Genomic DNA, 12615 nt, shown 5'->3' with positions numbered 1-12615 from the left:
CAGTGATCAAACCAGGCTGAAAGATTCAGGGTATTGACTGCTTTCCACGGAACCCCACTGCAAAGACATGTTTATGTTCTGAAGTATTCCTGACGGACAGCTTGGAAGTCATGCGCTAACCTAGTTTTGGAAATCTAAACCTATCGTGCTTGACGTGAAATGCTTCCCAGATAAACAGTCTCCCCTTCTACCGAGGAAAAATGATACTTCTTTATATCCAGGATTTTAATCACAAGGGACTAAGTTGGGCTGCCACTTATCCTCTATGAAGATCCTGGTTTGGGTGGGCACTGGGATATATTTAAATCCTAGAGTATGTGTGTGCGCCAACAGCATTCAGAAAGAGTTAGCTTTATTCAGTGAAACTGATATCCTTCTAAAGTGTACGTGTTTTCTATATCCACATCTTTGGGCCTGTTTTTATTACACACTTGAAATTTAAAGCACAATCCAGCTGGCTGAGATGGGCTCACGTGGGCCTGCCTTAGTTTTGTAGTATTGTACTTCTCGCTGAGTTCTGGAGGCAAGAAGCATCACTGACTGGCTTCATCCCTACTTGAGATATGGTCACACACTTCTGTGAAGCAAAAGCTTGCAGCATAGTGGCGGATTAGCCACGGGGCCACTGGGGTCAGTGCCCAGGGGCCCTGGCCAGTTGGGCACCCCCACGCCCTAACCCGCTCCACCCACCTGAGTTCAACACTGATGAGAGTTGAGGGTGTCTAGTACCTCCTGTGATGGGGAACTCACCTCTGATCTGATAGTCAAACTCCACTCATTGAAATATATCAAAGGAAGAAGGCCATGTGTTCAGTCTAGCCCTTTACAGTTCCATAGGCAGTTTTTGCACACTCAACCATCCCAACACGTACACATCCTAATTGGGTAGTGAGACCTACAGATTCCTCTCCACCAATGCACGTAACTTTTCGTTAATGTTAAATAAGAATTTTACACATTATACTTCTATGCTAGGACACAATGATGTAACAAAGCATGTACATGTCCAGGTATTTAGGAAAGGATTCAGCGTAGGGTGCCAGGGACATGTATTGTTTGGAATAAATGCAGTTAGAAGAGTCAGAAAATCGCCTGGTGTTCTTCTGATCCTGGGAAAGCTGGGGAAAGGCTCGATGACACACAGATCTTATTTAGTGCAATTTTCTCAACTATAGTTCGATGGTTCTGTAACTGAGGCGGCTCGCCCGGCGGGCTGAGAGCCATGGGCTAAGCCAACCTGATTATACAATGAGCCCCACCTAGGGGGAATCAGGCAATCAGGTGCCTGGCCGGTGGGTCTTGCCCACATGCTCAGGGTCCAACTGATTGCCACACTTGGGGTTGGGAAGGAATTTTTCCCCAGGTCAGATTGGCAGAGACCCTGGGGGCTTTCACCTTCCTCTGCAGCATGGGGCACGGGTCACTTGCTGGTTTACATTAGAGTAAGTGCTGAATTCTTTGTAACTTGAAGTCCTTAAATCATGAGTTGAGGACGTCAGTAACTCAGCAGAGGTTACGGGTCTATTACAGGAGTGGATGGGTGAAGTTCTGTGGCCTGGGATGTGCAGGAGGTCAGACTAGATCAGGGCAGGCAAACTTTTTGGCCTGAGGGCCGCATCAGGTTTTGGAAATCGTATGGAGGGCTGGTTAGGGGAGGGGGTCGTGGCCCGGCCCCCACCTTCTATCCGCCGCCCCCCCGGGACTACTGCCCCATCCAACCCCCCCATTCCCTGATGGCCCCCCCGGGACCCCTGCCCCATCCACACACACCCCTCCCAGTCCCCTGACTGCCCCTGGACCCCTCACCCCTGACTGCCCCCCGCTGCCCAATCCAACCCCTCCTCTCATTCCTGACAGCCCCCCAGGGACTCCTGCCCCATCCACACACCCCCCCACTCCCTGTCCCCTGATGCCCCCAGAACCCTCACCCCTGACTGCCCCCCGTTGCCCAATCCAACCCCTCCTTTCATTCCTGACAGCCCCCCAGGGACCCCCGTCCCATCCAACCACCCCTTCTCCCTGTCCCCTGACTGCCCCCGGAACCCCTGCCCCTGACTGCGCCCTGCTGCCCCATCCAACCCCTCCTCCTTCTTGACTGCCCCCCCCCGGGACCCCTGTTCCCCTCCCGATTGCCCCGACCCCATCCACACCCCCACCCCCTGACCACCACCCCAAACTCCCCTGCCCTCTATCCAACCCCCCTGCTCCCTGCCCCCTTACCGCACTGCCTGGAGCACTGGTGGCTGGCGGCACTACAGCCGGGCCACACCGCCGCCACCACCACCACACAGCACAGAGCACCGGGTCAGGCCGGCTCTGCAGCTGCGCTGCCCCAGGAGCTCACAGCCCCACCGCCCAGAGCATTGCGCCTGCGGTGGAGCAAGCTGAAGCTGTGGGGCAGGGGGAATAGCAGGGGAGGGGCTGGGGGCTAGCCCCCCCGGGCCAGGAGTTCAGGGGCCGGCAGGAGGGTCCCGTGGGCCAGATGGGGCCCGCGGGCTGTAGTTTGCCCACCTCTGGACTAGATGATCACAATGGTCCCTTCTGGCCGTAAAGTCTATGAGTCTAATGTCCCATAAAGAGCAGAAGGTGGCTGCTGTAGAAAGAGGGAAGGCCGGGCTTAAGTGGTGACAATGCCCAGCTGGAGTAAGTGCCAGGGAGGACACTCAGAGGAGGTAGGGGAAAGTTCTGGGAGAGACCCTGATTAAGCAGGGAAGAGACAGAGTGGGACCCAGAGGGGAACATAAGAGGCTGGGCCGGAAGGGAAAACTGCAAGACCGCTAAAGGAGTAGAGCTAACTGTTCAGTTCAGGGCCCTGGGCCAGAACCCAGAGTGGGACTGGGTTCCGTTCCCCCACTGGCCCCAAGGAAGGGGGTATACAAGCCCACTGCAAAGCTTATCAAGCCCACCCGGGGGGCCCCAAGCTAAGCCCTGAAGGCAAGCTGAGGAATAACCCCAGAGGTGGTGGAAGGATTTTGTCTGCATTAGGGTCATTTGAGGACTTTCAATTTGGACAGTTGTGACCCAAGAAGGGGTGGACTTAAAATGGTAACCTGGCCAGAGGGCCGAGTCACTGAAAGAGAAACCAGAGCAACCATTGGCAGGGAAGCAAGCGATCTGCTATGCCAGGAGTAGGCAACCTATGGCACGTGTGCCGAAGGCGGCACACAAGCTGATTTTCAGTGGCACTCACACTGCCCGGGTCCTGGCCACCGGTCCGGGGGGCTCTGCATTTTAATTTAATTTTAAATGAAGCTTCTTAAACATTTCAAAAACCTTATTTACTTTACATACAACAATAATTTTGTTATATGTTATAGACTTATAGAAAGTGACCTTCTAAAAACGTTCAAATGTATTACTGGCACGTGAAATCTTAAATTAGAGTGAATAAATGAAGACTCGGCACACCACTTCTGAAAGGTTGCCGACCCCTGTGCTATGCCATGCCTGGCCTCAAGGGGACACCTAGTGGAGTGTGGATTCATTTACAGGTTTGCAAAAGCTTTTTCTGGAGGAGAATTTTCAAAAGCACCTAAAAGATTTAAGAGCACAAGTCCCATTGCCTTTCAGTGAGACTTGGGCTCTTAAATCTCTAAGTATCTTGAAAATCTCCTGGGTGTGGAAGTTAAGTTGTGTGGAAAGAAATCCAGTAAGGACAAGTTTTTCAAAAACAAGACTCTTAAGTTAGTTTCCATGGTTCATATAAGCATGGAACCATATTCCATGGTTCTAGCAAAGGTCGGAGATTTCTGGCTGCTCTCTTGTTTGAATTCTCAGTGTTGCCTATCAAACATACCAGCTGCCTGTGAAGATGGCAGTTGATATACGAAGAACACTTCCACAAGCACTGTGGAATTGCCTTTAAATGCCTTAAAAAACCTAAGTCCATAAGCTGACAGATATTGCTGAATCATATCCTGCGTGGATTGAGAAAGCGTAGCCAACATTGAACAGTGGGTTACAGTGGTAAATATTGAATTCAGATCCTCCATGCTACTATCACTTGAGCTACAAGAGAATCTCCCTCATCGGGTAACAGTATAGGGCCTGGGACACTGAGTTAATTCTGTCCAACAGGGGCAGTGATGCCAGTTTATTGCTACAATTTACTTTAAGAAAACCCTGTGAAATATAGAGGTCTGACTGGAAATCAGAGAGAAAATTTCACGTGAAAAGCCCTTCATCACCAAACAAACGTTTTCGGTGTTACATAAACAGATTAGCAGAGGCAAGGCCGTGCACTGTTGGAAGAGAAATCTGAGCTAGGAGGCTTCCAAACTGTCCTGGCATTGTACTACAGTCCGATAGCTCAGCAGTGTGACTGCTAGAAACTAAGCCAAGTGCCAGTCATACTTTCAGTGCTAGACCATGGAGTTCTTTAGACTTGTTGGGAGTGCCGTTACGTGGCTTTTCAGCAGCTAAGTGGTGCCATGAACGAGATGCCAAGACACCTGCTCAGATAACTGGCACTTGGATAAAGCATTTTCAACCAAACAAACATCTGCTAAAAAATACACGCACTGCAAGGAGGATGCTTCCAAACTGACATCATCGGCTCCAGGGAACAACACCACAAGTGGTTTTCATTTGTCCGATGTTTCGTTTATTGCGGTATGGGGGTTTTCCTCACAGGAAGAAAGCTGAACTCGCTTGCTTGCTTCTCCGAGCAGAGATAATGAGATGTTGTTTTTGTTCAAAAACACGTCACGAGCTGGGTATCTTTCGTTCTCGTCAAACAGCGTCGGTGAAGATTCCACCGTCCCCTCTCATCTCCTGTCTGATTACATTTTTTTCCTCAGCGAATTCAAGCTTCAGAGTGCACACAGGTCCCTGGATGGTGCTGGTGTGAACCCAGAGTAGGATGACCAGATAGCAAGTAAAAAAAAATGAGGAGCCCTTGTGGCACCTTAGAGACTAAGGCTGGGTCTACACTACCCGTCTGAATCGGCGGGTAAAAATCGACCTCTCGGGGATCGATTTATCGAGTCTTGTCAGGACGCGACAATCGATCCCTGAATCGACGCTCTTACTCCACCAGCGGAGGTGGGAGTAAGCGCCGTCGACGGGAAGCCGCAGAGGTCGATTTTGCCGCCGTCCCTACAGTAAGTCGGCTGCGATACGTCGAATTCAGCTACGCTATTCGCGTAGCTGAATTTGCGTATCTTAAATCGACACACACACACCCCGCCCCCCCGTAGTGTAGATGTAGCCTAACAAATTTATTTGGGCCTAAGCTTTCGGGGGCTAGAACCCACTTCAGCTTATGCCCAAATAAATTTGTTAGTCTCTAAGGTGCCACAAGGACTCCTTGTTTGTTTGTTTGTTTGTTTGTTTGTTTGTTTTTGCTGTTACAGACTAACACGGCTACCACTGAAACCTGTCAGATAGCAAGTATGAAAAATTGGGACGGGGTGGGGGGTAATAGGCACTGATATAAGAAAAAGCTCCAAAGATCGGGACTGTCCCTATAAAACAGGACATCTGGTCACCCTAATCCAGAGTGGCATCAGTGAATGTTCCTGATACTCCCCTGAATCTTGGCACCTTTGCATTGCTTTACCAACACAAAGCTTTCCCATGGCCAGCCATGGCAGGCCCACCCAGTACAAGAATATTATCTCATGACGCAGCCACCATAGTGGCTCCAACCGTCCTCCTCCACCCAGCACTCTGAAGCTGAGGGTGTGAGCAGGGGAAATAGGATGGGACTCATAGACATTAAGGTCAGAAGGGACCATTATGATCATCTAGTCTGACCTCCTGAACAACGCAGGCCACAGAATCTCACCCACCCACGCCTGTAACAAACCCCTAACCTATGCCTGAGTTATTGAAGTCCTCAAATCGTGGTTTAAAGACCTCAAGATGCAGAGAATCCTCCAGCAAGTGACCCGTGCCCCACGCTGCAGAGGACGGCGAAAAACCTCCAGTGATCCCTGACTGCTGTTGCTGGCCAGTGCAAGTTCCAGCAGCTCTGTGGTGGTCGGCCTGATGCTCAGCCGGTCCTAGAATCAGGGGACTGGCTTAGAGCCACCTTTGCACCGCCTCCCTTCACCTGGCTCTGAGCTGTTCTTGGTTCCCCTTGGCAGGAGTTATGTGGATGTAAAACTGGTGGGAGTGAGAAGAGGATCAGTGCCAGTGACAAGGAAAAGCATTTTTTGCTTGCAAATAAGTGAAGCAGAGCCCTGTGAGTTGCTGATATATGGTGTGACACTAAGCCACGGGTACTGGTGTTAGCCAGCACCTCAGGTGTCTCCAACATACCCACTTCTTGAATGCGTCTGATCTGCTTCTGGTGAAAAGCCAAACAGCATGTGTAAGGGACTGATCCTTTTAGGCTCTGAGTTCCTCTGGCACGGTGCTGAGCATTCTCAACTCCCAGTCAGGTCACTGAAGTCATTGGGAGTTGAGAGAGCTCCTGAAAGGCACTTTAGGAACTTACAGCATCAGGCCCTCAGTCAAAAACACCATCATAGGGTGCTATCTTGTACCAATCATGGTCAATATGGAGCTTTGCCATTGACATCAATGGAAGCAAGATCAGGGCCGTGTTACCTGAGCTCGTTTAATGGTGTATGTTGTAAGCAAGTGTGAAGCAGCATACTACCCCTTTAAGGGCCAGGCTGTGGCTGGCAGCCTGGGGGTAATCAAGGAAGACCTTCCCTGCACTGGGACTGGGCTATTTAAACAGAAACAGGTAGCTGAGTAGGAGGAGAGGGGCGTAGAAGCTGTGAAGGCCGCAGAGGGTGGTATTTTTTCTCTCAGGCTCCAGGAGACCAGCGTAACCTGATTTTGAGACTTTGTTTTGTGGAGCTGAAGTTTGGGAATTCTGCACCAGGATCCCAATTAACTGCTTATTGTAATTGCTTCTGTCCTGAAACCTTATTAGAAGGGGACATGCTATTTTGTTAGTGTGAGTTAGCTCCTCCTTGTCCCGGGCTGTTAAAGCAAACCCATTACTATCCCAATAGTGGGAAATTAATGGAGGACCACATAAGGTTGCAAAGGGGCACATGGAGACACCACATAACTTTACAGAAGGGGTTCCCAATTTTTTTGCTGGCACTATCCAATTTTAATGAAGTATTTCCTGCCAGGACACCAGACAGCAAAGAGCAAAATCGCATCCTCCACACAGCGTGACCTCATCCGCACTGTGTGTGCAACGTCATGCTGCATGGAGGGCGCCATTTTGCTCTACAAAATGGCACCCTCTCCACAGTGTGACCTTATATGTACAGTGCATGCAAGGTCATGCTCTGCGGAGGATGCCATTTTGTAGAGCAAAATGGCATCCTCCATGCATTGTGACCTCACAGGCACAGTACATGTGAGAGCAAAATGGCATCCTCCATACACAAGGGATTGCCTCAACCCCATCTGCTCATGGTACGACCCCATTTGGGATGGCGACAGCCCCCCCCTCCCCCCAGTTTGGGAGCTTCTGCTTCACAGCAAGGTTATAAAATCTGATTGAATCACAATCATTAAAAATTAGTCTTCCATTGCCGATAGCTCTGACCATGACCTAAAATGTTTGCCAGCCACTCAACTTGTGTATTAAGCTCTATTCAGGTAGATTTGTATTTCTAATTAAAGAGGAGAATAAAGCCGGTATTTTTTTTCTCAAGGACTTGGCAGACATGAATCTGCTTTCTCTTCCAGGAATTTTAATGAAGAATGGATTTTTTTCATTCAGAAAGATGTTTGTGTGTTGTGTGACTGCACTGTGCAATTTAGCGAGTTTGTGTTAACACAGAAAGGGAGCCTGTGATGGATATCGTATTTAAAGTCAGTAAGCTTTAGGTTTGATAAAATAGCCTTGGACCTTAAGGAAAAGGGAGTTTATATCAGGGGTTCCAAAACGGTGGTACATGCACCACTGTTGGTACATGAGCTTGAATGTTCCATCCATTCACCTCGCGACAATTTTTTAAGATGGTGATGGGTGAACGAATGAAGTTTGACAGCCGCTGGCTTAGACAACGTGCTGCTAGGCAGCGCACTGTGATCCCGTGTTTCAAGAATGAGTTCTGAAGTAGAGTTGCCTGCAGACAGTTTGAAGTGTCATCTTCTTACACTTGTCTAGGATTTTTGAGAACTGTCTTGTTCTTTTCTGAGCCTCTCAGGTCCAGCGATAAAAAGACGTAGATGGGCTTCAGCAACATTTCTGGAGGGATTCACTTAATCCCTAATCTTAGCTCAGCAGATAGGATGTTTCACTGTGTAAGTCTTTTCCGCTATGGGCTGGAAAAGTGGATTTAGCATAAGTCAGATGTCAGGGTCTTCTGACAAGTATCTGATTCCACCCTGCTGCCTGCTACATAATCTTAGTGGTCCCTGTCTCTCTTCTTCCAGAGTTGAAAGCTGCTCATCTTTCATCCCATGAGTTTAAAGACCTGGTACTTCAGCAAGGTACCTAACACAGAAATTCCTACATTGGATCAGATCTGTGACCCATCTAGTGCAGCGATATTCAGACCTCAGTGGTTCAGGAGCCAAATTAGCGATCAACATTACCCAAAAGAGCCTCAGGAGTGTGAATTAAACAGTATGACAGGGGAAATATTTAGGTATATATTATTCTCACAGCAAAATGACTGACCAAGTATTATTACAATTGGTTAATAATATAGTACTGACTGGTTAATAACTTAGACTGGTTAATAATTAAATCGACAGCTTTTTAATATCATGTGCTGCAAAGAGCCGCAGGAGACACATTAAGGAGTCGCTTGTGGCTCATCGACCGCAATCTGAGTATCACTGATCTAGTGTCTTGTCTCCAACAGTGGCAAGTGCCAGAAACATCTGGCCACTGTACGCAGATGTGGAGTTATCTGCCCTCAACCTAAACATGAAGTCAATGGGATTACTCATGTGCTTCAGATTAGTCACATACTTCAGAAGTACCTTGCCAAATCAGGGCCCAAATCTGGAGTTTCTTTTTCAGATGGGAAGGTAAATTTATGCTCATGCAGATGTTTCTCTCTCAAGAGTATTAAAGCAAACATCTCACAAATGAGGAAACTGGGCAACAGACCTAGAGATGGTCGTGGGTCCACGAACACACACAGTGGTAGTTTGGAGAAATGGGCTTCCTCAACTCAGCATGCAATGGTGGAAAAGGCAGATAGCTGAGTCCCAAACCTGCCTTACATACCACTGACTTTCCAAAGGTAGCCTGGCTACCCCTACGTACTTGCAGTACAGTGCAGGGAAGTCAGTGGAGTTATATTGGTATAAAATCGGAGCGAAAGAGAGGAGAATCTTGCTTAGTATTTTTAGATTGTCCTTAGCACATAGGGAGAAAAAAGGGTTAGTTGAATATTTGTCCTGCTCTCAGTTCTCTAAAGTTTCAAGATCATAATCATTAAAACAAAATAATGGCACTTTGCTCACCATTTCTAGTTCCTCAGAAATGCCTAACCTACTATCAAAACGCCGTGAAATTAGAGATGGAACAGAACCAAACTCGCAATCCAAAACTTTAACTTTGGATCTGGGGGACCTCACTTTGGCAGATTGGGCCATTATGAGTGTGAGTTATATGACTTGTAAAACACAGAGATCTATGTGCCATGAATGGTATTGTCCAGCATCAGAAAAATTCTGCTATCTAATATGACATCATCCACACTAACACTGAAAGTTAGTGCTCTGAGAGCTCATAGGGAGAGGAAGTAGTGATTGCATAACCCGACAATAAATTCACCATTCTTCTTTATTAAAGTAATACATGTGAGTATTAAAAACTCATGTTAAAAGGAAAGAAGTTGTATATTCTCTGTGGCTACTAATTTTTGTCAAGCCATAACAGAGTAAAATGGGTAGAATAAAGTTTGAGAGGATTGTTCTTGTTTAATAAAATGTAAAACTAGAATCTTCAACTTTAAACAACAACGTTCTCCAATCCTCCATGTTCAAAGAGAGCTCTGAGTGAAATAGATTTCCATCTCATGGAAAATTCTCATATTTCAGCATTTGTTTGTGTATCAAATCAGGACAAAAACCTGGAATATCAGCATTGTTCATGAAATAAAATGTTCTGAAAAAATTTCAGAAATTATGAAATACTTCAGTTTGTCAGCTCAACTTTGAACTGTTTCTCCCTGTGGTGGTGCATTGCCTTATGGGAGCTGTAGTTTGGCACTATGGACTGGGCTCCCTGGCCGGATTATATCTCCCATGATGCACATGCAGTCATGTGACTACCATGATCCATCACACCACTCAGAGAAACTTCCTTGCATCGTCAATGTTTTCTAGCCAGGGAGCCCAGCCCATAGAAGAGAATGGGGGCATGAGACCTTTGAACTACAACTCCCATGAGGCAATACGACACTACAGGGAGATGCAGTTTAATGTTGAACTGACTTGAAACCAAACATTTCAGGTCAGTTCAAGAAACCAAAATATTTCAATTCAGGTCAAATTTGAGAAATATTTCATTTTGGTTTCCCCCACAGAAAATCAAAACAATTTGGCAAAGTTGAAATTTTCCGGCAGAAAATCTCGATGTTGTGGAAACTTGTGTTTTCTGTCAAAGTGTCGCAGGTGGAAAACTCCAGGACATCTGTAACAATCGAAGTGGTATGCTTGTCCTGCCTGGATGCTGGGGGTAGGATTTGGAGAGCCTGAGATGGGGTTCCGCACCCCCTTTGCATGCTCTGGTATGGCCTCTTGTTCTCAGCAAGGTTTCGGGGGTGGTAGCAGGACATTGGAAAAGCAGGACAACCATGTGGCTCCAACACCTACATCACACAGAGCTGATATCCTGAGGCAGTAGTATCTGACATGTACAGTCTCCACTAAACTTCAAAATTATACTAGGAGCCAGATCCTCATTTGCACTAAGGCCACAGCCCTGCACAGGCGCCGACCTTCCTTTTTCAGGATGGGTGCTTCCCCCTCACTCTGACCCAAGACCCCCCTCTCCGCCTCTTCCCCCAGGGCCCCACCCTTGCTCCACCTCTTCCTGCCCATGCCCCACCCTTACCCCCCAGCACCTCCTGCCTGCCACCAAACAGCTGATAGGTGGATCCCGCTGAACAGCTGATTGGCTGGGCCTGCCAAGCAGCTGATCGGCGGGTGGCTGGTGGGTGCTGAGCACCCACTATTTTTTTTCCATGGGTGCTCCATCCCCGGAGTCACTCACGGAGTATGCAGCCCTGGCAGTGTAAGAGGGCCTTAAGAGGGGTGTGTATTTCAATAACAACTTCCAGAGCAGTGTACAGGGGCCTTATGTGAGAATTCAGGCCTAGGAGCACAGAAGTCCTAAGAAATCACTAAATACTGTGTAGGCCTTATTCTCATTTACACCACAACTAGCGGCGGGGGAAAATTTTGTGACCAAAACTTTTTTCAGCAAAAAATGCAATTTGAGCATTTCACAAGTTCATGTTGGTTTTGCCAAAGTGGCGGGGGGCGGGAATCCAACAATCTCAGAATGTTTTGATTTGACATTCTTGTGCCCATCTACTTGGCCTGCTGCTACTTTAACACAGTTGTCAGCTAATTTTTAATCGCAGAATCTTTATGGTGAACCCAGAGCACAGCAGGAGGAAAAATTGGGAAAATCCCGATGCCTCTGTGGCATGCGGGCAGAAGATGAAGGACATGTGTAAGTGAGCAAAGAATTCTTGACTTGACAAACACTCCCCAACTGGAATTTATGAGAATCCAGATACAATAAAATGATATTAGCTAGAATTTGGCTGCACACTGTGCATAGCAATTGAATGATGGCACAGAGACGAAGCTGCCACATCACACATTCCTTGCTTTTACCACAGCTTCTCTATTGAGGAAATGAAATCTTTCATCTTGTCGGTTAATCTATAAAATAAAGAAACTGAGAGGAAAATCACTAGACTTGGAAGGACAAGGGAGAATATGGCAGCTTTGCAAGTCAGGAGTTTCCTTCACCCAAACTAAAAAGAAGAGATGCATATAGCAAATTGGCAAGCTGTGTTTTAAAAGGTTCTCTGTGCATCTTAGGGAATATAAATACTTCAGTAAAATAAGGGAAAACCGGTCTTGGGTTTTGGTTGTGTTGAAGCTTAAAGTGTGTTTATGTCCAGAACAATGTGTAAAAGTGCTGAACATACCTGCTTCCTTTCATAAATTAATTGCAATGGCACTGACATAGGCTGGAGTGAATTTTGCTGTCTGCGTCTCTGAGTCATATTTTCTCACTTACGCGCAAAACCAGGACAAAAAACCTGGCTCCATTGAAATCAATTGAGGTTTTGCCATTGTCTTTAATAGGGCTAGGATTTCACCTGTGGTTTCTATTACTGTTAACCCTGAGGAATCCAAAGCAACACTGGGAAAGTGAGTGGTAGTCTACTCCGCCCTGATGTTTCCTCAACACACCTGTCATCTAATTTCTAACAGCAGAATCTTTTCCAGTGGTGGCAATGTGGCAGGCAGAAAGAACCTAACTGGATTTTCAGGCCTCGGGTTGAGTTTGTAGCACCAGCAGTTAGAAAAGAAGCAAAGCAAACAAATTAGATCTGGAACGATTGAGAGAGGTTATATATGGAACGCCAGGATGTTACTTTTACAGACCCACTTTTCTGTCTACAGCTGCACTAGGTGTTTAGTACGGCC

At 47.2% G+C, this 12615-nt stretch overlaps 1 protein-coding gene across 4 annotated transcripts in view; it reads left to right on the top strand.

The window, feature by feature from the left end:
* TRABD2B (TraB domain containing 2B) overlaps window positions 1-12615 on the top strand; it is a 390651-nt gene that overhangs the window by 342455 nt on the left and 35581 nt on the right. The gene's annotated exons all lie outside the window — the stretch shown is intronic.

Source organism: Chrysemys picta, chromosome 8, assembly GCF_011386835.1.
Source record: "Chrysemys picta bellii isolate R12L10 chromosome 8, ASM1138683v2, whole genome shotgun sequence".
Classification (NCBI taxonomy): Eukaryota; Metazoa; Chordata; order Testudines; family Emydidae; genus Chrysemys; species Chrysemys picta.
Note: the sequence above shows the minus strand (reverse complement) of the source record. Positions and strands in the feature narration are given on the sequence as shown.